Here is a 14,497-nt window from a genome sequence, read left to right as displayed (position 1 = left end):
TGAAGAATCACATTTCTTGGTAGAATCATGCAGGATTGAAATTTTTGATGGTTTTTTACTCCTCTCAACAGCCCAAACAAGTTTCTAAAAGGATGCGTTTGCAACTACTTTACTTTTGGAGAAAATTCAAAACATTCATTATTCAATAGGGCCCAAACTATCAAAAACCAGCGGTTTCAATGAACACACATTTCTTGGTAGAATCATGCAGGACTGAAATTTTTGATGTTTTTCTACTCCTCTCATGAGCCCAAACAAGTCTCTAAAAGCATGAGTTTGCAACTACTTTACTTTTGGAGAAAATTCAAAACATTCACTATTCAATAGAGCCCAATAGCAAAAATCAGGTTTTGAATGAAGAATCACATTTCTTGGTAAAATCATGCAGGATTCAAATTTTTGATGGTTTTTTACTCCTCTCAACAGCCCAAACAAGTTTCTAAAAGGATGAGTTTGCAACTACTTTACTTTTGGAGAAAATTCAAAACATTCATTATTCAATAGGGCCCAAACTATCAAAAACCAGCGGTTTCAATGAACACACATTTCTTGGTAGAATCATGCAGGACTGAAATTTTTGATGTTTTTCTACTCCTCTCATGAGCCCAAACAAGTCTCTAAAAGCATGAGTTTGCAACTACTTTACTTTTGGAGAAAATTCAAAACATTCATTATTCAATCGAGCCCAATAGCAAAAACCAGCGTTTTGAATGAAGAATCACATTTCTTGGTAGAATCATGCAGGATTGAAATTTTTGATGGTTTTTTACTCCTCTCAACAGCCCAAACAAGTTTCTAAAAGGATGAGTTTGCAACTACTTTACTTTTGGAGAAAATTCAAAACATTCATTATTCAATAGAACCCAATAGCAAAAACCAGCGTTTTGAATGAAGAATCACATTTCTTGGTAGAATCATGCAGGATTGAAATTTTTGATGGTTTTTTACTCCTCTCAACAGCCCAAACAAGTTTCTAAAAGGATGAGTTTGCAACTACTTTACTTTTGGAGAAAATTCAAAACATTCATTATTCAATAGGGCCCAAACTATCAAAAACCAGCGGTTTCAATGAACACATTTCTTGGTAGAATCATGCAGGACTGAAATTTTTGATGTTTTTCTACTCATCTCATGAGCCCAAACAAGTCTCTAAAAGCATGAGTTTGCAACTACTTTACTTTTGGAGAAAATTCAAAACATTCACTATTCAATAGGGCCCAATAGCAAAAATCAGGTTTTGAATGAAGAATCACATTTTTTCGTAAAATCATGCAGGATTGAAATTTTTGATGGTTTTTTACTCCTCTCAACAGCCCAAACAAGTTTCTAAAAGGATGAGTTTGCAACTACTTTACTTTTGGAGAAAATTCAAAACATTCATTATTCAATAGGGCCCAAACTATCAAAAACCAGCGGTTTCAATGAACACACATTTCTTGGTAGAATCATGCAGGACTGAAATTTTTGATGTTTTTCTACTCCTCTCATGAGCCCAAACAAGTCTCTAAAAGCATGAGTTTGCAACTACTTTACTTTTGGAGAAAATTCAAAACATTCATTATTCAATAGAGCCCAATAGCAAAAATCAGGTTTTGAATGAAGAATCACATTTCTTGGTAAAATCATGCAGGATTGAAATTTTTGATGGTTTTTTACTCCTCTCAACAGCCCAAACAAGTTTCTAAAAGGATGAGTTTGCAACTACTTTACTTTTGGAGAAAATTCAAAACATTCATTATTCAATAGGGCCCAAACTATCAAAAACCAGCGGTTTCAATGAACACACATTTCTTGGTAGAATCATGCAGGACTGAAATTTTTGATGTTTTTCTACTCTCATGAGCCCAAACAAGTCTCTAAAAGCATGAGTTTGCAACTACTTTACTTTTGGAGAAAATTCAAAACATTCATTATTCAATAGAGCCCAATAGCAAAAACCAGCGTTTTGAATGAAGAATCACATTTCTTGGTAGAATCATGCAGTATTGAAATTTTTGATGGTTTTTTACTCCTCTCAACAGCCCAAACAAGTTTCTAAAAGGATGAGTTTGCAACTACTTTACTTTTGGAGAAAATTCAAAACATTCATTATTCAATAGGGCCCAAACTATCAAAAACCAGCGGTTTCAATGAACACACATTTCTTGGTAGAATCATGCAGGACTGAAATTTTTGATGTTTTTCTACTCCTCTCATGAGCCCAAACAAGTCTCTAAAAGCATGAGTTTGCAACTACTTTACTTTTGGAGAAAATTCAAAACATTCATTATTCAATAGAGCCCAATAGCAAAAACCAGCATTTTGAATGAAGAATCACATTTCTTGGTAGAATCATGCAGGATTGAAATTTTTGATGGTTTTTTACTCCTCTCAACAGCCCAAACAAGTTTCTAAAAGGATGAGTTTGCAACTACTTTACTTTTGGAGAAAATTCAAAACATTCATTATTCAATAGGGCCCAAACTATCAAAAACCAGCGGTTTGAATGAACACACATTTCTTGGTAGAATCATGCAGGACTGAAATTTTTGATGTTTTTCTACTCCTCTCATGAGCCCAAACAAGTCTCTAAAAGCATGAGTTTGCAACTACTTTACTTTTGGAGAAAATTCAAAACATTCATTATTCAATAGAGCCCAATAGCAAAAACCAGCGTTTTGAATGAAGAATCACATTTCTTGGTAGAATCATGCAGGATTGAAATTTTTGATGGTTTTTTACTCCTCTCAACAGCCCAAACAAGTTTCTAAAAGGATGAGTTTGCAACTACTTTACTTTTGGAGAAAATTCAAAACATTCATTATTCAATAGGGCCCAAACTATCAAAAACCAGCGGTTTCAATGAACACACATTTCTTGGTAGAATCATGCAGGACTGAAATTTTTGATGATTTTCTACTCTTCTCGTGAGCCCAAACAAGTCTCTAAAAGCATGAGTTTGCAACTACTTTACTTTTGGAGAAAATTCAAAACATTCATTATTCAATAGAGCCCAATAGCAAAAACCAGCGTTTTGAATGAAGAATCACATTTCTTGGTAGAATCATGCAGGATTGAAATTTTTGATGGTTTTTTACTCCTCTCAACAGCCCAAACAAGTTTCTAAAAGGATGAGTTTGCAACTACTTTACTTTTGGAGAAAATTCAAAACATTCATTATTCAATAGGGCCCAAACTATCAAAAACCAGCGGTTTCAATGAACACACATTTCTTGGTAGAATCATGCAGGACTGAAATTTTTGATGTTTTTCTACTCCTCTCATGAGCCCAAACAAGTCTCTAAAAGCATGAGTTTGCAACTACTTTACTTTTGGAGAAAATTCAAAACATTCATTATTCAATCGAGCCCAATAGCAAAAACCAGCGTTTTGAATGAAGAATCACATTTCTTTGTAGAATCATGCAGGATTGAAATTTTTGATGGTTTTTTACTCCTCTCAACAGCCCAAACAAGTTTCTAAAAGGATGAGTTTGCAAATACTTTACTTTTGGAGAAAATTCAAAACATTCATTATTCAATAGAGCCCAATAGCAAAAACCAGCGTTTTGAATGAAGAATCACATTTCTTGGTAGAATCATGCAGGATTGAAATTTTTGATGGTTTTTTACTCCTCTCAACAGCCCAAACAAGTTTCTAAAAGGATGAGTTTGCAACTACTTTACTTTTGGAGAAAATTCAAAACATTCATTATTCAATAGGGCCCAAACTATCAAAAACCAGCGGTTTCAATGAACACACATTTCTTGGTAGAATCAAGCAGGACTGAAATTTTTGATGTTTTTCTACTCCTCTCATGAGCCCAAACAAGTCTCTAAAAGCATGAGTTTGCAACTACTTTACTTTTGGAGAAAATTCAAAACATTCATTATTCAATAGAGCCCAATAGCAAAAATCAGGTTTTGAATGAAGAATCACATTTCTTGGTAAAATCATGCAGGATTGAAATTTTTGATGGTTTTTTACTCCTCTCAACAGCCCAAACAAGTTTCTAAAAGGATGAGTTTGCAACTACTTTACTTTTGGAGAAAATTCAAAACATTCATTATTCAATAGGGCCCAAACTATCAAAAACCAGCGGTTTCAATGAACACATTTCTTGGTAGAATCATGCAGGACTGAAATTTTTGATGTTTTTCTACTCATCTCATGAGCCCAAACAAGTCTCTAAAAGCATGAGTTTGCAACTACTTTACTTTTGGAGAAAATTCAAAACATTCACTATTCAATAGAGCCCAATAGCAAAAATCAGGTTTTGAATGAAGAATCACATTTTTTCGTAAAATCATGCAGGATTGAAATTTTTGATGGTTTTTTACTCCTCTCAACAGCCCAAACAAGTTTCTAAAAGGATGAGTTTGCAACTACTTTACTTTTGGAGAAAATTCAAAACATTCATTATTCAATAGGGCCCAAACTATCAAAAACCAGCGGTTTCAATGAACACACATTTCTTGGTAGAATCAAGCAGGACTGAAATTTTTGATGTTTTTCTACTCCTCTCATGAGCCCAAACAAGTCTCTAAAAGCATGAGTTTGCAACTACTTTACTTTTGGAGAAAATTCAAAACATTCATTATTCAATAGGGCCCAAACTATCAAAAACCAGCGGTTTCAATGAACACACATTTCTTGGTAGAATCATGCAGGACTGAAATTTTTGATGTTTTTCTACTCCTCTCATGAGCCCAAACAAGTCTCTAAAAGCATGAGTTTGCAACTACTTTACTTTTGGAGAAAATTCAAAACATTCATTATTCAATAGAGCCCAATAGCAAAAACCAGCATTTTGAATGAAGAATCACATTTCTTGGTAGAATCATGCAGGATTGAAATTTTTGATGGTTTTTTACTCCTCTCAACAGCCCAAACAAGTTTCTAAAAGGATGAGTTTGCAACTACTTTACTTTTGGAGAAAATTCAAAACATTCATTATTCAATAGGGCCCAAACTATCAAAAACCAGCGGTTTGAATGAACACACATTTCTTGGTAGAATCATGCAGGACTGAAATTTTTGATGTTTTTCTACTCCTCTCATGAGCCCAAACAAGTCTCTAAAAGCATGAGTTTGCAACTACTTTACTTTTGGAGAAAATTCAAAACATTCATTATTCAATAGAGCCCAATAGCAAAAACCAGCGTTTTGAATGAAGAATCACATTTCTTGGTAGAATCATGCAGGATTGAAATTTTTGATGGTTTTTTACTCCTCTCAACAGCCCAAACAAGTTTCTAAAAGGATGAGTTTGCAACTACTTTACTTTTGGAGAAAATTCAAAACATTCATTATTCAATAGGGCCCAAACTATCAAAAACCAGCGGTTTCAATGAACACACATTTCTTGGTAGAATCATGCAGGACTGAAATTTTTGATGATTTTCTACTCTTCTCGTGAGCCCAAACAAGTCTCTAAAAGCATGAGTTTGCAACTACTTTACTTTTGGAGAAAATTCAAAACATTCATTATTCAATAGAGCCCAATAGCAAAAACCAGCGTTTTGAATGAAGAATCACATTTCTTGGTAGAATCATGCAGGATTGAAATTTTTGATGGTTTTTTACTCCTCTCAACAGCCCAAACAAGTTTCTAAAAGGATGAGTTTGCAACTACTTTACTTTTGGAGAAAATTCAAAACATTCATTATTCAATAGGGCCCAAACTATCAAAAACCAGCGGTTTCAATGAACACACATTTCTTGGTAGAATCATGCAGGACTGAAATTTTTGATGTTTTTCTACTCCTCTCATGAGCCCAAACAAGTCTCTAAAAGCATGAGTTTGCAACTACTTTACTTTTGGAGAAAATTCAAAACATTCATTATTCAATCGAGCCCAATAGCAAAAACCAGCGTTTTGAATGAAGAATCACATTTCTTTGTAGAATCATGCAGGATTGAAATTTTTGATGGTTTTTTACTCCTCTCAACAGCCCAAACAAGTTTCTAAAAGGATGAGTTTGCAAATACTTTACTTTTGGAGAAAATTCAAAACATTCATTATTCAATAGAGCCCAATAGCAAAAACCAGCGTTTTGAATGAAGAATCACATTTCTTGGTAGAATCATGCAGGATTGAAATTTTTGATGGTTTTTTACTCCTCTCAACAGCCCAAACAAGTTTCTAAAAGGATGAGTTTGCAACTACTTTACTTTTGGAGAAAATTCAAAACATTCATTATTCAATAGGGCCCAAACTATCAAAAACCAGCGGTTTCAATGAACACACATTTCTTGGTAGAATCAAGCAGGACTGAAATTTTTGATGTTTTTCTACTCCTCTCATGAGCCCAAACAAGTCTCTAAAAGCATGAGTTTGCAACTACTTTACTTTTGGAGAAAATTCAAAACATTCATTATTCAATAGAGCCCAATAGCAAAAATCAGGTTTTGAATGAAGAATCACATTTCTTGGTAAAATCATGCAGGATTGAAATTTTTGATGGTTTTTTACTCCTCTCAACAGCCCAAACAAGTTTCTAAAAGGATGAGTTTGCAACTACTTTACTTTTGGAGAAAATTCAAAACATTCATTATTCAATAGGGCCCAAACTATCAAAAACCAGCGGTTTCAATGAACACATTTCTTGGTAGAATCATGCAGGACTGAAATTTTTGATGTTTTTCTACTCATCTCATGAGCCCAAACAAGTCTCTAAAAGCATGAGTTTGCAACTACTTTACTTTTGGAGAAAATTCAAAACATTCACTATTCAATAGAGCCCAATAGCAAAAATCAGGTTTTGAATGAAGAATCACATTTTTTCGTAAAATCATGCAGGATTGAAATTTTTGATGGTTTTTTACTCCTCTCAACAGCCCAAACAAGTTTCTAAAAGGATGAGTTTGCAACTACTTTACTTTTGGAGAAAATTCAAAACATTCATTATTCAATAGGGCCCAAACTATCAAAAACCAGCGGTTTCAATGAACACACATTTCTTGGTAGAATCAAGCAGGACTGAAATTTTTGATGTTTTTCTACTCCTCTCATGAGCCCAAACAAGTCTCTAAAAGCATGAGTTTGCAACTACTTTACTTTTGGAGAAAATTCAAAACATTCATTATTCAATAGAGCCCAATAGCAAAAATCAGGTTTTGAATGAAGAATCACATTTCTTGGTAAAATCATGCAGGATTGAAATTTTTGATGGTTTTTTACTCCTCTCAACAGCCCAAACAAGTTTCTAAAAGGATGAGTTTGCAACTACTTTACTTTTGGAGAAAATTCAAAACATTCATTATTCAATAGGGCCCAAACTATCAAAAACCAGCGGTTTCAATGAACACACATTTCTTGGTAGAATCATGCAGGACTGAAATTTTTGATGTTTTTCTACTCTCATGAGCCCAAACAAGTCTCTAAAAGCATGAGTTTGCAACTACTTTACTTTTGGAGAAAATTCAAAACATTCATTATTCAATAGAGCCCAATAGCAAAAACCAGCGTTTTGAATGAAGAATCACATTTCTTGGTAGAATCATGCAGTATTGAAATTTTTGATGGTTTTTTACTCCTCTCAACAGCCCAAACAAGTTTCTAAAAGGATGAGTTTGCAACTACTTTACTTTTGGAGAAAATTCAAAACATTCATTATTCAATAGGGCCCAAACTATCAAAAACCAGCGGTTTCAATGAACACACATTTCTTGGTAGAATCATGCAGGACTGAAATTTTTGATGTTTTTCTACTCCTCTCATGAGCCCAAACAAGTCTCTAAAAGCATGAGTTTGCAACTACTTTACTTTTGGAGAAAATTCAAAACATTCATTATTCAATAGAGCCCAATAGCAAAAACCAGCGTTTTGAATGAAGAATCACATTTCTTGGTAGAATCATGCAGGATTGAAATTTTTGATGGTTTTTTACTCCTCTCAACAGCCCAAACAAGTTTCTAAAAGGATGAGTTTGCAACTACTTTACTTTTGGAGAAAATTCAAAACATTCATTATTCAATAGGGCCCAAACTATCAAAAACCAGCGGTTTGAATGAACACACATTTCTTGGTAGAATCATGCAGGACTGAAATTTTTGATGTTTTTCTACTCCTCTCTTGAGCCCAAACAAGTCTCTAAAAGCATGAGTTTGCAACTACTTTACTTTTGGAGAAAATTCAAAACATTCATTATTCAATAGAGCCCAATAGCAAAAACCAGCGTTTTGAATGAAGAATCACATTTCTTGGTAGAATCATGCAGGATTGAAATTTTTGATGGTTTTTTACTCCTCTCAACAGCCCAAACAAGTTTCTAAAAGGATGAGTTTGCAACTACTTTACTTTTGGAGAAAATTCAAAACATTCATTATTCAATAGGGCCCAAACTATCAAAAACCAGCGGTTTCAATGAACACACATTTCTTGGTAGAATCATGCAGGACTGAAATTTTTGATGTTTTTCTACTCCTCTCATGAGCCCAAACAAGTCTCTAAAAGCATGAGTTTGCAACTACTTTACTTTTGGAGAAAATTCAAAACATTCATTATTCAATCGAGCCCAATAGCAAAAACCAGCGTTTTGAATGAAGAATCACATTTCTTGGTAGAATCATGCAGGATTGAAATTTTTGATGGTTTTTTACTCCTCTCAACAGCCCAAACAAGTTTCTAAAAGGATGAGTTTGCAACTACTTTACTTTTGGAGAAAATTCAAAACATTCATTATTCAATAGGGCCCAAACTATCAAAAACCAGCGGTTTCAATGAACACATTTCTTGGTAGAATCATGCAGGACTGAAATTTTTGATGTTTTTCTACTCATCTCATGAGCCCAAACAAGTCTCTAAAAGCATGAGTTTGCAACTACTTTACTTTTGGAGAAAATTCAAAACATTCACTATTCAATAGAGCCCAATAGCAAAAATCAGGTTTTGAATGAAGAATCACATTTTTTCGTAAAATCATGCAGGATTGAAATTTTTGATGGTTTTTTACTCCTCTCAACAGCCCAAACAAGTTTCTAAAAGGATGAGTTTGCAACTACTTTACTTTTGGAGAAAATTCAAAACATTCATTATTCAATAGGGCCCAAACTATCAAAAACCAGCGGTTTCAATGAACACACATTTCTTGGTAGAATCATGCAGGACTGAAATTTTTGATGTTTTTCTACTCCTCTCATGAGCCCAAACAAGTCTCTAAAAGCATGAGTTTGCAACTACTTTACTTTTGGAGAAAATTCAAAACATTCATTATTCAATAGAGCCCAATAGCAAAAATCAGGTTTTGAATGAAGAATCACATTTCTTGGTAAAATCATGCAGGATTGAAATTTTTGATGGTTTTTTACTCCTCTCAACAGCCCAAACAAGTTTCTAAAAGGATGAGTTTGCAACTACTTTACTTTTGGAGAAAATTCAAAACATTCATTATTCAATAGGGCCCAAACTATCATAAACCAGCGGTTTCAATGAACACACATTTCTTGGTAGAATCATGCAGGACTGAAATTTTTGATGTTTTTCTACTCTCATGAGCCCAAACAAGTCTCTAAAAGCATGAGTTTGCAACTACTTTACTTTTGGAGAAAATTCAAAACATTCATTATTCAATAGAGCCCAATAGCAAAAACCAGCGTTTTGAATGAAGAATCACATTTCTTGGTAGAATCATGCAGTATTGAAATTTTTGATGGTTTTTTACTCCTCTCAACAGCCCAAACAAGTTTCTAAAAGGATGAGTTTGCAACTACTTTACTTTTGGAGAAAATTCAAAACATTCATTATTCAATAGGGCCCAAACTATCAAAAACCAGCGGTTTCAATGAACACACATTTCTTGGTAGAATCATGCAGGACTGAAATTTTTGATGTTTTTCTACTCCTCTCATGAGCCCAAACAAGTCTCTAAAAGCATGAGTTTGCAACTACTTTACTTTTGGAGAAAATTCAAAACATTCATTATTCAATAGAGCCCAATAGCAAAAACCAGCGTTTTGAATGAAGAATCACATTTCTTGGTAGAATCATGCAGGATTGAAATTTTTGATGGTTTTTTACTCCTCTCAACAGCCCAAACAAGTTTCTAAAAGGATGAGTTTGCAACTACTTTACTTTTGGAGAAAATTCAAAACATTCATTATTCAATAGGGCCCAAACTATCAAAAACCAGCGGTTTCAATGAACACACATTTCTTGGTAGAATCATGCAGGACTGAAATTTTTGATGTTTTTCTACTCCTCTCATGAGCCCAAACAAGTCTCTAAAAGCATGAGTTTGCAACTACTTTACTTTTGGAGAAAATTCAAAACATTCATTATTCAATAGAGCCCAATAGCAAAAACCAGCGTTTTGAATGAAGAATCACATTTCTTGGTAGAATCATGCAGGATTGAAATTTTTGATGGTTTTTTACTCCTCTCAACAGCCCAAACAAGTTTCTAAAAGGATGAGTTTGCAACTACTTTACTTTTGGAGAAAATTCAAAACATTCATTATTCAATAGGGCCCAAACTATCAAAAACCAGCGGTTTCAATGAACACACATTTCTTGGTAGAATCATGCAGGACTGAAATTTTTGATGTTTTTCTACTCTTCTCATGAGCCCAAACAAGTCTCTAAAAGCATGAGTTTGCAACTACTTTACTTTTGGAGAAAATTCAAAACATTCATTATTCAATAGAGCCCAATAGCAAAAACCAGCGTTTTGAATGAAGAATCACATTTCTTGGTAGAATCATGCAGGATTGAAATTTTTGATGGTTTTTTACTCCTCTCAACAGCCCAAACAAGTTTCTAAAAGGATGAGTTTGCAACTACTTTACTTTTGGAGAAAATTCAAAACATTCATTATTCAATAGGGCCCAAACTATCAAAAACCAGCGGTTTCAATGAACACACATTTCTTGGTAGAATCATGCAGGACTGAAATTTTTGATGTTTTTCTACTCCTCTCATGAGCCCAAACAAGTCTCTAAAAGCATGAGTTTGCAACTACTTTACTTTTGGAGAAAATTCAAAACATTCATTATTCAATCGAGCCCAATAGCAAAAACCAGCGTTTTGAATGAAGAATCACATTTCTTGGTAGAATCATGCAGAATTGAAATTTTTGATGGTTTTTTACTCCTCTCAACAGCCCAAACAAGTTTCTAAAAGGATGAGTTTGCAACTACTTTACTTTTGGAGAAAATTCAAAACATTCATTATTCAATAGGGCCCAAACTATCAAAAACCAGCGGTTTCAATGAACACATTTCTTGGTAGAATCATGCAGGACTGAAATTTTTGATGTTTTTCTACTCATCTCATGAGCCCAAACAAGTCTCTAAAAGCATGAGTTTGCAACTACTTTACTTTTGGAGAAAATTCAAAACATTCACTATTCAATAGAGCCCAATAGCAAAAATCAGGTTTTGAATGAAGAATCACATTTTTTCGTAAAATCATGCAGGATTGAAATTTTTGATGGTTTTTTACTCCTCTCAACAGCCCAAACAAGTTTCTAAAAGGATGAGTTTGCAACTACTTTACTTTTGGAGAAAATTCAAAACATTCATTATTCAATAGGGCCCAAACTATCAAAAACCAGCGGTTTCAATGAACACACATTTCTTGGTAGAATCATGCAGGACTGAAATTTTTGATGTTTTTCTACTCCTCTCATGAGCCCAAACAAGTCTCTAAAAGCATGAGTTTGCAACTACTTTACTTTTGGAGAAAATTCAAAACATTCATTATTCAATAGAGCCCAATAGCAAAAATCAGGTTTTGAATGAAGAATCACATTTCTTGGTAAAATCATGCAGGATTGAAATTTTTGATGGTTTTTTACTCCTCTCAACAGCCCAAACAAGTTTCTAAAAGGATGAGTTTGCAACTACTTTACTTTTGGAGAAAATTCAAAACATTCATTATTCAATAGGGCCCAAACTATCAAAAACCAGCGGTTTCAATGAACACACATTTCTTGGTAGAATCATGCAGGACTGAAATTTTTGATGTTTTTCTACTCTCATGAGCCCAAACAAGTCTCTAAAAGCATGAGTTTGCAACTACTTTACTTTTGGAGAAAATTCAAAACATTCATTATTCAATAGAGCCCAATAGCAAAAACCAGCGTTTTGAATGAAGAATCACATTTCTTGGTAGAATCATGCAGTATTGAAATTTTTGATGGTTTTTTACTCCTCTCAACAGCCCAAACAAGTTTCTAAAAGGATGAGTTTGCAACTACTTTACTTTTGGAGAAAATTCAAAACATTCATTATTCAATAGGGCCCAAACTATCAAAAACCAGCGGTTTCAATGAACACACATTTCTTGGTAGAATCATGCAGGACTGAAATTTTTGATGTTTTTCTACTCCTCTCATGAGCCCAAACAAGTCTCTAAAAGCATGAGTTTGCAACTACTTTACTTTTGGAGAAAATTCAAAACATTCATTATTCAATAGAGCCCAATAGCAAAAACCAGCGTTTTGAATGAAGAATCACATTTCTTGGTAGAATCATGCAGGATTGAAATTTTTGATGGTTTTTTACTCCTCTCAACAGCCCAAACAAGTTTCTAAAAGGATGAGTTTGCAACTACTTTACTTTTGGAGAAAATTCAAAACATTCATTATTCAATAGGGCCCAAACTATCAAAAACCAGCGGTTTCAATGAACACACATTTCTTGGTAGAATCATGCAGGACTGAAATTTTTGATGTTTTTCTACTCCTCTCATGAGCCCAAACAAGTCTCTAAAAGCATGAGTTTGCAACTACTTTACTTTTGGAGAAAATTCAAAACATTCATTATTCAATAGAGCCCAATAGCAAAAACCAGCGTTTTGAATGAAGAATCACATTTCTTGGTAGAATCATGCAGGATTGAAATTTTTGATGGTTTTTTACTCCTCTCAACAGCCCAAACAAGTTTCTAAAAGGATGAGTTTGCAACTACTTTACTTTTGGAGAAAATTCAAAACATTCATTATTCAATAGGGCCCAAACTATCAAAAACCAGCGGTTTCAATGAACACACATTTCTTGGTAGAATCATGCAGGACTGAAATTTTTGATGTTTTTCTACTCTTCTCATGAGCCCAAACAAGTCTCTAAAAGCATGAGTTTGCAACTACTTTACTTTTGGAGAAAATTCAAAACATTCATTATTCAATAGAGCCCAATAGCAAAAACCAGCGTTTTGAATGAAGAATCACATTTCTTGGTAGAATCATGCAGGATTGAAATTTTTGATGGTTTTTTACTCCTCTCAACAGCCCAAACAAGTTTCTAAAAGGATGAGTTTGCAACTACTTTACTTTTGGAGAAAATTCAAAACATTCATTATTCAATAGGGCCCAAACTATCAAAAACCAGCGGTTTCAATGAACACACATTTCTTGGTAGAATCATGCAGGACTGAAATTTTTGATGTTTTTCTACTCTCATGAGCCCAAACAAGTCTCTAAAAGCATGAGTTTGCAACTACTTTACTTTTGGAGAAAATTCAAATTCCATCATTACTCCTTGCTCTAGACGCTGAAAAAGCCTTTGACAGAGTCAATTGGCAATTTTTAACCGCCACCCTAAACAAATTTGGTTTCGGTTCTAAACTAATAAATACAATAATGGCACTTTATTCGTCCCCTTCTGCTAATATATATGCTAATAACCATCTATCTAAGCAAATTTTGATTACAAATGGTACTAGACAAGGATGTCCCCTTTCGCCTTTACTTTTTGCGTTAATAATGGAACCTCTAGCAGAAACTATTAGATCCAGCCAATTTGTCAAGGGCATCCAAATAGGTGAGACACAATATAAGATAGGATTATTTGCTGACGATATTATATTAAGTCTCTCAAACCCGCTAGATTCAATTAAAGGTGTTCTTCCTATTATTGAAAAATTCTCTAGGGTCTCCTTTTATAGAATAAATGACACGAAATCGAAAATTCTAGATTTTTTCCTTAGCAATGAAACCATCACTAGTATTAAAAACATTACCAAATTCGAATGGGAAAAAGATGCAATTTTGTATTTAGGCATCTCCATAACTAGGAATTTTGCCAAAACCATTGAAGTGAATATGCAGAATCTCATTAAAAGTACTCAAATCGAATTTAATACTCATTCTAAGCATGAAATTTCGTGGGTAGGGAGGATAGTTCTCTTCAAACTTCTCACTCTCCCTAAGATACTTTACATTTTCAGGTGTTTGCCTCTTTCCATTCCCCTTAAATATATCAGACAATTGCAATCCTTAGTAAACAAATTTGTTTCTAATGGAAAAAGAGCTAGAGTAGCATTCCTTTCACTTACTAGAGGGAAAATTGAAGGAGGTTTAGCCCTTCCTAACTTAGTTAATTATTACTACTCGAATCTCATAATGCAATCCCTACCATGGTTTAATCAGGATAATTGCCCAATATGGGTAGATATAGAAAGATGCTGGAACAAAAATACTCCGCTATCAAGACTGATTTTGGATGGGTTGACATCATTTAATTGCTTATCACATCTTCCTCCAACAACATCAGCCACACTACTAGCTTGGAAAAACT

This window comes from Dendrobates tinctorius, unplaced genomic scaffold (assembly GCF_039654945.1).
Source record: "Dendrobates tinctorius isolate UK_male_01 unplaced genomic scaffold, ASM3965494v1 ptg000278l, whole genome shotgun sequence".
Taxonomy (NCBI): Eukaryota; Metazoa; Chordata; class Amphibia; order Anura; family Dendrobatidae; genus Dendrobates; species Dendrobates tinctorius.
The sequence above is the reverse complement of the archived record's forward strand: the minus strand, read 5'-3'. Positions refer to the sequence as shown.